Genomic DNA, 12,764 nt, shown 5'->3' with positions numbered 1-12,764 from the left:
ATTATAGTGCATCATTATGACTGATTGAATTAGGATGTGTTTGAGACCATTAAAGTTCTCATAAAAATCATATTAAGTCATAGTGTTGTAAACCAGAAGCTGACCTATTTTTTTGAGTCAATTAATTAATTGATGTCTAAAGAGTGTTTCAAGTGTGGTGGTTATTTAATTAGTTCTGTTGCTGGTCTGGCCAATTTTATTGATGTCTAAGAAAAGCAATAGGAAGACCCCCATCAATCTTATCACTTTTCTGACCAATTGGATTAGTTCGAATCTTGAATGAAGGTAGCTTAGTGCTTTAAACACTACTAAGGGCCTTCCTTCATGCTGGATTAATGTTACATCATGAACTATGGTAGTTTGTTGTGTTACCATAAGGCTTGTCATAAGGATTGATATAATATAATCCTGGTGCATAAAAGATGCTTACGGCAATTTTCGATATACTACTTTATTGTGTTAACACAAGGACAGTTATATTCGATTTTGACTGTATTAAAATGAAGGGTCTTACTTAATTAAAATTTTATAGCTTGTTGTGTTAACACAAGGCCAATAATATTTTAGAGGCTAAGATAAAATATTAAGAATTGCATGAGATGTAATTGAAAAGAGTTTCCTACCTATGACTCATAAAGATTTATTGTGTTAACACAAGATCATTATGGAGAATTAGGGTCTCAATCCCACTAAGATAAATATAAAATATATCTCATTTACCATAGGAGAGGGCTATGGTATCCGATAAAATAGTGGGAGACATAACTAGTTTAAAAGTTCTTATCTAGTTATGCATGTCAAACATGAGTGGTCTGCTTATACTATTATTCTTATTTATGCAGATTTAAATCTGTATTATGGCTTCTCTATTTTCACTAAGTAATACCATGAATAAAAATATATTGACCGATACCGACTATGTGGATTGGTTGAGGAACTTATAAGATAGATTAATATCGAAGAAAAACTTTAATGTTCTGGATATTTCTGACCTTGGGATGGTCAATAATAATAAGAAGGCAATAGATGTCCACATGGATATTAGCTATTCATTTTTATGGCAATTTTGGATATTGGGGGTATAATTGCAATAATAATCTTGTATGTTTGAAGCAAAGTACAAGTGTAGTATCAAAAAATATGTATATGATACAAACCTATTTTTTATTGAGTGGTTCAGACTCTGATTCTTGAAAATTAGATACTGTCTGTGGATCGCATATTTGTAATTCATTACAACGACTACAGAATATCAAAGGTCTAAAAATGGATGACCTCAAGTTTTATGGCGCAAGTGGAGAGTCCATTAGCGCAGAGGCTGTAGGAATCTGTTTGCTTGATTTGCCTTCGAGCAAAACTTTAGAATTGAAAGATTGTTATTACATGCCAAAGGTCATTAGAAATATTATTTCTATACCTTTGTTATTAAAATAAGGTTATGAAATAAGACTAATGAAAAATGGATGCTCCATTTTTTTCCTAATGTATTTTATGACAGTGGTTATATTGATAACAATCTTTTAATTCTTGCACTCAGTGAAAATATTTTTCATATTGAAAGAAATATGAAAAGAAAGAGAGTGTTGCCCAGCTATGCAACCCAAGAGGGGGGGTGAATTGGGTTTCTAAAAATTTTAAGCCCAACAGATAACTTATGAAGAACAAAACAATGGCTTAAAACAATATTAATTACCTAAAGCAGTATTGCAAGGATATAATAAAGAAATAAGATAAAGCGATAAAGCACACCACAAACACAAGGATTTATAGTGGTTCGGTGCTAACCTTGCACCTACATCCACTCCCCAAGATCCCACTTGGAAATTTCAATCCACTATCCTTTGTATTCAACCCGAATACAAAACGTCGGAAACTCCGACACTAGCTATCCCAAGCTAGAATACAAGACGTCGGAAACTCCGACCCTAGCTATTCCAATCTAGAATACTTGTTTCCCGGGTACAAGCAAACCCAAAATACTCCGATTTCAGGTTCAGATCAACCTTTCCTTGTTTTGAAAATCCTCCAAAAATAAGAGCAAAAACTCACAAAGAGTAAGAATATTTAGAGCACAGATGAATACAATAACAGCTCCTTAAATGAGCAAATATAACAATAAAAGCTTTACTCAAATGAAGAACCCCTTTTTCAGATTTTCTCAAGATGAATGAACGGTTGAACGAATGCTTGAGAAGAGGTTGATCGTTGATTGAAGATCTCTTGAAAGCTTTGAACGATCTCTAGATCAAGGTTGAAACAATAGGCGTGAAGAACTCTCTCCTTGAAAGATCTAGCTTTTCTCTTTCACAATCTCTCTGGTATATTGTGGATTCTCTCTCTTTTTCTCTTTGGATATTTCATTGATCTCAGGCTTTTTCTTGCAAATTTCGGATCCTCTCTTCTGTTCTTCTCTTTTTCCTCTTTTTCTCTTCACATTTGATTTCACGTTTGATCCGCTATTTAATCTGTAATTTCTTTCATCATTTAAAGCATTTTGTAGCATTAGAAGCAAGAGAAAACAATTTAGGCAGATAAAGAGCCGTTAGAGGATTTTTAGGAAGCATAAATGGCAATTAAAATGGGCAAAAAAATAGCCGTTGCTGACATTTCCCGTCGCAGGGGTCGACTCATGAGTCGACTCATGCTTCAGGGGTCGACTCATGAGTTGACCTCTGTTGCAAAAACCAGAGAATGCTTTTCTGGAATTTCTTGGCTCAAATTAGCAGGGGTCGACTCATGAGTCGACTCATGCCTTGTGGGTCGACTCATGAGTCGACTCACAGGTCATGCCAAGCCAGAAAACCAGCGTGCCAAGGAGAATTTTTGCGTGCCAATCAGCTCACAGTGCCATGAGTTGACTCATGAGTCGACTCATGCACTTCAAACCTTCATAACTTCAAAAATATAAGTCCAAACACAATGAAATTTTCACCAATAGATTTCAAATCATTTGTTCTACCAAATGGTACTATCAAATCAGAATTTTAGTGAAATTATGATTTTGCCCTTGAAGAGCATAAGGACTTTTTCATTTTAAAATTTTGTATCCCTTCAATTTGCTTTGTAATCATCAAAATCAATCTAGGAGCAACAATCTCCCCCTTTTTGATGATGACAAAACATTTGAACAAAAATATTTATGTTAATGCATTAATTTCAAAAGAATCCATTATAGGTGTATATGCTTGAAAAGAGTATGATTCTTTTGGCATATAATATAAATGCAAAAATAGTTTGTCCATTTTCTTAAAGATTTGAAAAGGGTATTAGATCATTTTGAGTTCAAGATATATCAGAGCAAGAGAAGATAAATAACTTTTTCTATGTATCAGAGCAAAAATAATTTTTACAATGATATCAGAAAAGATTTTATAATGTATCAGAGCAAGAAAATTTTTTAATGTATCAGAGAAAATTTCATACTGTATTAGAGCAAATGTCAGAGAAAATTTCACACTGTATCAGAGCAAATGTTATAATATATTAGAGAAACCTTCACACTGTATCGGATCAAATGTTATCATGTATCAGATCAAGTTAAAAGAAATTGTAGGATGTATCAGAGTAAAACAAATTTCTTATTGATGTATCAAGGTGAGTAAAATTTCAAAAGCAAGTTTGAATATCAGAGCTTATATATAAAAAAAATACTTATTTGCATTGAACTCATGATTTTGCTTTTGATGGATGACTTTTTGTTAAAGTTCTGTCTGATACCAAATTTTGATACCAAAATTTCTCAAAGTTTTGTTTAATCTTTCAATCCTTATTTTTGTCTAATTTCTCCAATATTTATTTTAATTTCTTCAATATTTATTTTAATTTCTCCAATATTTGTTTTTGTTTAATTTCTCCCCCTTTTTCTCATAATTTAGGGTTTTGCTTTTTGTCTAATTTCAATTTTTGTTTAATTTTAATTTCTCCCCCTTTTTGACATCATCAAACATAGTTAACTCTTCCTTTTCTTTTTCTGAAAATATTCTTTAATTTCTTCCTCTTTCGAGTTTTTCACAGATGTTTGCTCCCCCTTAATATAGCAATTATCAATAGCAAACAACAACAAGGAGAAGATAATATTTCAATAGATGTACAGAGATTTAAATATAACTAAAATATAATCATTACAAAGAGGTAGAAATATAGGTAAAAGATGATTCCATTAATATCATAATTGTTTCAATACATAAAATTCAACCAGCTAAATGTCAATACATGGCCCCAAGGTATAGATCCTAGAACAAGATACTAACTCCTAGGATCTAGATAAGTCAATGATCAGAGTCATCAGATATAGGGTGAGGAGATGATGGATCAGAAGTGCGTCCTCTACCCCGTCTGCCTCTGCCACGAGTGGAAGTGCTGGCACGAGCAGGAGAACGAGATGAACTGGGTGGCTGAGAATGCTGAGATGCTAGGGCTGATACCATGAGTCTGATAGAATCAAGGACGTTCAGTGCTCTGGAAATAGATTGAAGTAGAGCAGTGAACTGGGTGGTAGCATGCTCACTCGATCCTCTGATCTCTTTCCTCAGTAGCTCATATCCACCTTCTAATGCTCCTCTGAGCCTGCCAGCCTCTGCAGTGAGGTCTGTGACCTCAATAGTAGACTCCTGTGGCTGGGGATGGGCCAATGCAAGGACTTGCCCTTGCAAGTCAAGAACTCTGCCAGTAAGTCTCGAGACTGTATCCTCAAGCTGCTGTATCCTGACGGACTGATCTGAAATCATCTGAAATACAGTGGAGATGTGGGGAGTAATGGTCAGATCAGAAGAAGTAGCTCCAGGTGCAAAAGAAGTAGTACTCCACTGGCTAGACAGCAAAGAAGCCACACGCTGTGAAATATGCTCGATCTGATCGTCAGCCAGTCTGAACTCTGATGGAGGTGCTCTGCTCTCTGGCTGATACACTGGTGTGGGCACCTAGTAAACTCAGAAGGGCCAGCCTCAGTATCAGGAATGAACTGGGTATCTGGTGAAGCTGCCCTGAAGTCATGTACAGGAGAAGATGGACCTTCTTCTTCTACTCTGCCTTCAGTTCTGTCTTCAGCTCTTTCCTCAACTCTTTCCTCAGCTCTTTCTTCAGAGCCCTTGATCCAACCACCAACAGTCTTTGAAATTCCCATTCGGTGCAGGCTGTGTTGGTTGAAAGTGTCCACATGTGAGAGCTTGGTAGGTGTCTCCCCCTCACAGCTAACTCCAAACCTCCTAAATACTCTAGTAAGGGCCATACCATAAGGCAAGTGTGCCTTGGATCTATTCAAAGTTTCTCTCATGGCCTCTATCATAAGTGCAGGGAGGTTTAGGGGGGTCTGAGTGATGATATGAAACATGACACATACATCTCTGCCAGATAGTAAGTCATGTCTACTACTCCTAGGAAAGAAGAGTTTCGTTACAATCTGATGCAGGACCCTCATCTCAATGGACAGTAGCTTTGCTTCCAATTTGTTTAAACTTCCTGAAAAAGTTTCTCCTAAGATAATTCTGATCCCTTCTTCTTTAATTGGGAGTTCCATATATGAGTATCCTTCACTAGGCAACTGAAGTATTTCTCCCAATATCCTAGAATCCAAATAGATGTCAATCCCCTTTACAGTTGAAGTCACAGACCCGTTTCCATAATTTAGGTTCTGGTAGAACTCTCTGACTAGATCAACATAGGTGACTTCCTTAAGAGAGCAATAAAGTTCCCATCCTTGATTTTTGATCTTGGTAGCAAAAGTAAAGCCTTCTTTCTCAAAGAACCGAAAATCTATGCTTTTCCCGGTTTCTACTTTTCTATCAGAAAGAGGATTTACACTGGGGCTTATGGAGGATTGAGAGAGACCTTGAGCAGGTACTGAAACTGGATCGGGAAAACTGAAAGACTGAGCATGCCTTTTCTTTCGGACAATTTTCTCAGGCTCTCGGATTGATTTCCTTCTTTGGGGAAGTTTCATCTTTGGAGCCATATCAAAAAATAGCAGACAAGAAGACTTGAATTCAGTGGAGGAGGGATCACAAAAGAGTAAAGAAGAATTTTGGTGGAGAAAGGAAGTGGATTTTGGAAGTTCGGTGAAGTGCTAGGGCACGTTCAAACCGCGCCAAGCAATGCGAGAAAGCACAGAAAAATTTTTTTCAAGGAGGCGATTTTTGGTGGAGAGGAGGAGGGAGAATTGCCTCGAAATTGATCCTTGGATTTGGAGCAAAACAAAAGTTTGGAGAGGACGGCTTTCGGAAGAAGAACGATGAGAAGATGAGTCGTCTCACAAACAGGGTTTCCCGTTTAAAAACAATGAACCCGATGGAAGTTGGTGGGATTTACAAGTTTGCCATTGAGTCGACTCATGGGGGTCGACTCATGAAGTTCAGAAATTCAGGAAAAATACAAATAAATTCCAGAAAAATTCAAAATTTTGGGAGAAGGAATTTTGCTTAATGATAAGTTTTTAGAGTGATAAATCTGAGCTTTTGGAACCAGGATAGTTGTTGGAAATTGAGTTCTAAGAATATTTGATATTAATTAAGAGAAGTTTAGGCAAATGGATCTAGAATTCCTAGATTTCTCCTAATTTCACAGAATCTATCCTCACTAAGGGCCTTTGTAAAGATATCGGCTAATTGATTTTCAGTGCAAACATATTCAAGAATTACATTTTTGTTTTGAACATGTTCTCTTATAAAATGATATCTTATTTCAATATGTTTGGATCTTGAGTGTTGTATTGGATTTTTAGATAGATTTATGGCACTTGTATTGTCACATTTTATTGGAGTTTCATTAAGTTTGATTCCAAAATCTTCGAGTTGTTGCTTAATCCACAAGATTTGAGCACAACAACTTCTGGCTGCAATGTATTTGGCCTCAGCCGTAGACAGTGCCACCGAATTTTGTTTCTTGCTAAACCATGAGATTAGGTTAACTCCAAGAAATTGGCAAGTTCCACTTGTGCTTTTTCTATCTAATTTACATCCAGCAAAATCAGCATCAGAATATCCTAACAAATTAATTTGTGAGTCCTTAGAGTACCATAACCCTATAGTTTGTGTACCATTTAAGTATCTAAGGATTCTTTTAACAGCATTCAAATGAGATTCCTTAGGATTAGATTGATATCTTGCACATAAGCAAACACTAAACATGATATCAGGCCTACTTGCAGTTAGATATAATAATGAGCCAATCATACCTCTGTAGTATTTTAAGTCTACGCTTTTACCTTCATCATCCTTGTCAAGCTTACTTGAGGGACTCATTGGTGTGCCAATTGGTTTGCAGTTCTCCATTCCAAATCTTTTGAGTAGTTCCTTGGTGTACTTGCTTTGGGTGATGGAGATTCCCTCTTTTGATTGTTTGATTTGGAGTCCGAGAAAGAAAGTGAGTTCTCCCATCATGCTCATCTCGAACTCTCCCTGCATAAGCTTAGCAAAGTCTTGACAAAGGGATTCATTAGTAGACCCAAAAATTATGTCATCAACATAAATTTGTATAATTAGCATATCATTTTGGTTTCTTTTAATAAATAGGGTTGTATCTACATTGCCTCTTGAGAAACCATTATTTAGTAGAAATTTGCTTAGCCTTTCATACCATGCTCTAGGTGCTTGTTTTAGACCATATAAAGCTTTATTTAATCTAAAGACATGATTGGGAAAAGCATGATTTTCAAATCCAGGGGGTTGTTCTACATATACTTCTTCAGAAATATATCCATTTAAAAATGCACTTTTAACATCCATTTGAAATAACTTGAAATTCATGAAGCAAGCATATGCAAGTAGAAGTCTAATAGCTTCTAATCTAGCAACAGGTGCAAAGGTTTCATCAAAATAAATTCCTTCTTCTTGATTATATCCCTTAGCAACCAGTCTTACTTTATTTCTAATTACATTTCCATGCTCATCTAATTTGTTTCTAAAGACCCATTTTGTGCCAATTATTGAATAATCTTTAGGTCTTTTTACTAAGGTCCAAACATTATTTCTTTCAAATTGATTAAGTTCTTCTTGCATAGCATTAATCCAGTTATGATCATTTTCAGCCTCTTCAAAAGTTTTAGGTTCAAGTTGAGATACAAAAGCACAATGATTAAGTACATCTCTAAGTGAAGAACGTGTTTTTACCCCATGCATAGGATCACCGATAATTAATTCCTTAAGGTGGTTGTGAACATACCTCCATTCCTTGGGTAAGTCATTTGTACCTTGAGGTTGTTCTTGAATTTCTTCACCTTTCTCATTTTGTTCATCTTCTTGATCCTTATCTTCTGGAGTTGCTGAATCTTTCAGAGTGATCTCCTTCATACCTTCTATTAGTAGATCAGCATCATCAACACCCTCATTCTTCCTTGAAGGAAGATCGTTAGATTCATCAAAAACAACATGTATGGACTCCTCAACTACTAAGGTTCTTTTGTTGAACACTCTAAATGCTTTACTAGTGGAGGAGTAACCTAGAAGGATTGCTTCATCTGATTTTGCATCAAATTTATCAAGTTTTTCTTTGCCATTATTTAATACAAAACATCGGCAACCAAAAACATGAAAATAGGCAATATTTGGTTTTCTTCCTTTCCAAAGTTCATAGGGGGTTTCTTTAAAAATTGTCTTATTAAAGCACGATTTAAAATGTAACATGCTGTGTTAATAGCTTCCGCCCAAAAATATTTTGGAAGGTTGCTTTCACAGAGTATGGTACGGGCCATTTCTTCTAAGGTTCTATTTTTCCTTTCAACTACCCCATTCTGTTGGGGTGTTCTAGGAGCAGAGAAGTTATGGCCAATTCTATTTTCATCACAAAAATTTTCAAAGTCATGATTTTCAAATTCTGTTCCATGATCACTTCTAATATTTTGAATTGAAAACCCTTTTTCATTAGTGACTTTTCGATGAAATTTAGTGAAAATTTGAAAAGTTTCATTTTTGTGAGCTAAAAAGAAAATCCAAGTAAAACGAGAGTAATCATCATTATTACAAATCCATATCGTTTTCCTCCTAGACTAGTAGTTCTAGTTGGTCCAAATAAATCCATATGTAAGAGCTCTAAAGGTCTAGAAGTTGAAATAGTATTTTTGGATTTAAATGATACTCTAGTTTGTTTACCTAATTGGCATGCATCACAAATTCTATCCTTTTCAAATTTAGTTTTGGCAAACCGAGAACTAAATCCTTTTTAATTAATTTTGAAAGAGAATGCATGCTAATGTGTGCAAGTCTACGATGCCACAGCCAACTAGTCTCATTTATTTTAGCACTTAAGGAAACTAGGCATTGCATGTCTAATTTAGTTAAATCATTCAAGTCTACCATATAAACATTGCCATGCCTATGTCCTATAAATTTAATGCCATCGTTAATAGGACTTGTCACAATGCATACAGATGATTCAAAACTCACTTTATACCTTTATCACAGAATTGACTAATGCTAAGTAAGTTATGCTTTAAACCTTTAACAAGTAAACATTCTCATGTATTTGGAGGGAGTGATACCAATGTTACCTATCCCGATGATCTTCCCTTTGCCATTATCTCCAAGGTGACCATCCCTCCATCCTTAGCATCAAGCGTGATGAATTGTGATTCATCACCAGTCATGTGTCTCGAGCATCCGCTGTCAAGATACCATTTCCTGTTTCCTTCTTGGGATGCTAGACACACCTGCAAGCACAGATCAAGTTTCTATCTTAGGTACCCAAGCTTTCTTGGGTCCTTTCAGGTTAGTCAGAATAGTTCCTTTTGGAACCCATATTTTCTTTGTGTTTGCATATTTGTTAATAAGACATGTGTATGATTTATGTCCTATTCTTCCACATTTAAAACAAGTAATATTTGTAGGCTTTTTGCTTGAATAATTTGCATAAATATCCTTCAAAAATTTTTGTTTCTTCAGGGGTTTATAACCAAGTCCAGCCTTATCATATATAGCTTTCTGATTTTCAAGGATCATATTTAGTTTGTTTGAACTTAAGGTGAACTTATCTACTATAGACTTCAGCTTGTTCATTTCATCCTTTAAGTTTTGATTTTCTTGAATCAAGGTGAATTTTTCAATTGAAAGATTTTTAGCTTGTTTCACTAAGGACTGATTTTCTAATTTCAGCTCTTTATTTTTCTTCCCTAGTTTCTTTATTCATCAATTGAATCATAGAGTGCCTCATGCAATTCTTCAAAAGTAAATTCACTAGTGGATTCAGAAGTTACCTCATTTTCAATGTGCCATCAGGCACAGGTTGGCTTGTTCTGTTGAGGTTTCCTCGTCGGAGCTTGAGTCATCACTCGCACTCTAGGTTGCCATCATTGCTTCTTTTTGAATTTCTTTGGACCTTCTTCATTGAGGACATTCGGATCTGAAATGTCCTGGCTTCTTGCACTCGTAGCATATAGGGGTTTGATCTTTCTCTTTTTCTATGCTTTGATCCCCTTTTGTGAATTTCTTTCTCATCCCCTGTTTTCTTTTTCTTAGAAACTTCTTGAATTTTCGGGTGATGAGAGCCATCTCCTCATCCTGATCTCATCTTCAGAGTCATCTGTTTCATAATCAGGTGAAGTTGTGGATTTGAGGGCAATGGTTCTTTTTCTTTTTGATTTCATCCTCTTGATGTTGCATCATGCTAAGTTCATGAGTCATCAAGGATCCAAGAAGCTCTCTAGAGGTAGAGTGTTCAAGTCCTTTGCTTCTTGGATGGCAGTCACCTTGGCTTCCCAAGTTCTTGGCAGTGACCTGAGAATCTTCCTTACAGTTCACTGTTAGTATAAGATTTGCCAAGACTCTTTAAACCATTGATTATATCAGTAAAACGAGTAAACATAGCAGTTATGGACTCATCATGCTCTATTTTGAACAATCATATTTAGTACAAGCATGTTTATTTTAGACTCTTTTACTTGATTTGTTCCCTCATGGGTGACTTCTAACCTATTCCATATTTCTTTAGCAGATGCACAAGTAGAAATGCGATTAAATTCACTAGCATCTAGTGCACAATAAAGAACATTCATAGCTTTGGCATTTAATTGTGCCAATTTCTTGTCAACCTCATCCCATTCTTTCTCGGGTTTGGTTGACTCCTCACCATCTATAATCTTGGTGGGTGTGTGAGGACCATTCACTATGATACTCCACATATCATAGTCGAGTGCTTGTATGAAAATCTTTATCCGAGCTTTCCAATAGGTGTAATTAGACCCATTGAAAAGTGGAGGTCGGTTTGTTGATTGCCCCTCGCTAGAGAAGTTCCAACATGGGTTGCCATAGATCTTTGGCTCTTTGATTGTTAGATCAAAGAAGGGCTAGAGCACTGGCTCTGATACCACTTGTTGCCCAGCTATGCAACCCAAGAGGGGGGGTGAATTGGGTTTCTAAAAATTTTAAGCCCAACATAACTTATGAAGAACAAAACAATGGCTTTAAATCAATATTAATTACCTAAAGCAGTATTGCAAGGATATAATAAAGAAATAAGATAAAGCGATAAAGCACACCACAAACACAAGGATTTATAGTGGTTCGGTGCTAACCTTGCACCTACATCCACTCCCCAAGATCCCACTTGGGAATTTCAATCCACTATCCTTTGTATTCAACCCGAATACAAAACGTCGGAAACTCCGACACTAGCTATCCCAAGCTAGAATACAAGACGTCGGAAACTCCGACCTAGCTATCCCAAGCTAGAACACTTGTTTCGGGTACAAGCAAACCCAAAACACTCCGATTTCAGGTTCGGATCAACCTTTCCTTGTTTTGGAAATCCTCCAAAAAAGAGCAAAAACTCACAAAGAGTAAGAATATTTAGAGCACAGATGAATACAATAACAGCTCCTTAAATGAGCAAATATAACAATAAAAGCTTTACTCAAATGAAGAACCCCTTTTTCAGATTTTCTCAAGATGAATGAACGGTTGAACGCTTGAGAAGAGGTTGATTGTTGATTGAAGATCTCTTGAAAGCTTTGAACGATCTCTAGATCAAGGTTGAAAATAGGCGTGAAGAATTCTCTCCTTGAAAGATCTTCTTTTCTCTTTCACAATCTCTCTGGTATATTGTGGATCCTCTCTCTTTTTCTCTATGGATATTTCGTTGATCTCAGGCTTTTTCTTGCAAATTTCGGATCCTCTCTTCTGTTCTTCTCTTTTTCTCTTTTTCTCTTCACATTTGATTTCACGTTTGATCCGCTATTTAATCTGCAATTTCTTTCATCATTTAAGCATTTTGTAGCATTAGAAGCAAGAGAAAAAATTTAGGCAGATAAAGAGCCGTTAGAGGATTTTTAGGAAGCATAAATGGCAATTAAAATGGGCAAAAAAATAGCCGTTGCTGACATTTCCCGTCGCAGGGGTCGACTCATGAGTCGACTCATGCTTCAGGGGTCGACTCATGAGTCGACCTCTGTTGCAAAAACCAGAGAATGCTTTTCTGGAATTTCTTGGCTCAAATTAGCAGGGGTCGACTCATGAGTCGACTCATGCCTTGTGGGTCGACTCATGAGTCGACTCACAGGTCGTGCCAAGCCAGAAAACTAGTGCCAAGGAGAATTTTTGCGTGCCAATCAGCTCACAGTGCCATGAGTTGACTCATGAGTCGACTCATGCACTTCAAACCTTCATAACTTCAAAAATATAAGTCCAAACACAATGAAATTTTCACCAATAGATTTCAAATCATTTGTTCTACCAAATGGTACTATCAAATCAGGATTTTAGTGAAATTATGATTTGCCCTTGAAGAGCATAAGGACTTTTTCATTTTAAAATTTTGTATCCCTTCAATTGCTTTGTAATCAA

The sequence above is a fragment of the Elaeis guineensis genome, unplaced genomic scaffold (assembly GCF_000442705.2).
Source record: "Elaeis guineensis isolate ETL-2024a unplaced genomic scaffold, EG11 Super_Scaffold_1000045, whole genome shotgun sequence".
In the NCBI taxonomy this organism is placed as follows: domain Eukaryota; kingdom Viridiplantae; phylum Streptophyta; class Magnoliopsida; order Arecales; family Arecaceae; genus Elaeis; species Elaeis guineensis.
Note: the sequence above shows the minus strand (reverse complement) of the source record.